Raw genomic sequence first — 1,585 nt, 5'->3', positions numbered from 1 at the left:
GAATCATTAGCTAATTTGGACACACTGTTTGCTCATTTAAGTGAGTTGCAACGTGCTGATTTAAAAGCTCTTTTTGTACGTTTCAATACCTTGTTCTCAGATGTACCTTCTCGTACTCATCTAGTGGAGCACGATATTGATGTTGGGAATGCTGAGCCTGTTCGGCAGCGTTTTTATCGTGTTTCACCAGAGAAACGTAGGCATTTAGATGCTGAGATACAGTACATGCTTGACAACGATATTGCAAGGCCATCCTTTTCAGGCTGGGCTTCGCCTTGTTTATTGGTAAATAAAGCGGATGGCACCTATCGTTTTTGTACTGATTATCGGAAAGTTAATTGAGTAACTAAGCCTGACTCTTTCCCACTTCCTCGAGTGGATGATTGTATCGATCAGATTGGTTCAGCCAGGTTTGTGAGCAAATTTCATTTGCTCAAGGGGTACTGGCAGATTCCCTTGACATCTCGTGCCCAGGAAATTTCCGCTTTTATTACATCTGCAGGTTTGTTTTCGTTCAATGTTATGAGCTTTGGGTTGAGAAACGCACCAGTTACTTTTCAAAGGTTAATGAATCGTGTTGTTTTTGGTTTGGAGGGTGTTTCTGGTTATTTGGATGATCTTGTGGTAGTTAGTGATTCTTGGGAACAACATTTAACCCGCATTGCTGCCTTGTTTAACCGCCTGAAGGAGGCTAATTTGACTGTGAACCTGGCAAAGTATGAGTTTGCCAGGGCAACTGTCACCTATTTGGGTCAGGAAGATATTAAGGGTTTGGTTAAAGTTTTTGATTTGTACGAAAAGGCATCGTCAGCGAAAGTAAAGTGGGAAAAGACTGAGGCATTTTGGGCAAGTCAATGTGTTTTTGAAAATCTCCCAAAACTTCCAGGTAATTTAAGCTGGAATAGAAGGGGTTTAAAAACATTAGGTGTACATTTGGGATCTGAGGAATTTCAAAAACAGAACTGGGAGGGAGTTTTGGAAAGAGTGTGCACTCGATTGTCTAAATGGAACTGGCTGCTACCCCACCTGTCGTATAGGGGGAGAGTTTTAGTTTCCAATAATTTAGTTGCTTCTGCCCTGTGGCACAGGTTCACTGTGTTACAGCCACCAGCTGGACTGATTCAAGAAATTCAAAGGAAATTAGTGACTTTTTTTGGTCAGGACAGCATTGGGTTCGCTCATCTGTCCTGTTTTTGCCAGTTCAAGAAGGAGGGCAAGGTCTAGTGGATATCAAATCTAGACTTATGGCGTTTTGTCTACAAGCTGCTCAGAGATTGTTGTATAACAAGGAGATTGCTTGGTTCAACACTGCAGTTGCTCTGCTGAGAACGTCTTGGTTACGGATGTAACCTCGGTTCCCTGATGGAGGGAACGAGACGTTGTGTCGAACCGACAGAATGGGGTTTGTCTTGAGAACCTATCATCTTCTGAGTATTTAGAAAAGGCCAATGAAAATTGGCGAATGAAATTTGCATGCCGGGCTCCTCCCCGGATGTCCGGGTATAAGAGGGAAGCCGGCGTGCTCATTCATTCACCTTTTGTTCTTCAGAGCCTACGCATCTGATGAGCTTCTCTACGATCTGGG

Source organism: Triplophysa rosa, linkage group LG10, assembly GCF_024868665.1.
Source record: "Triplophysa rosa linkage group LG10, Trosa_1v2, whole genome shotgun sequence".
Lineage (NCBI taxonomy): Eukaryota > Metazoa > Chordata > Actinopteri > Cypriniformes > Nemacheilidae > Triplophysa > Triplophysa rosa.
Note: the sequence above shows the minus strand (reverse complement) of the source record.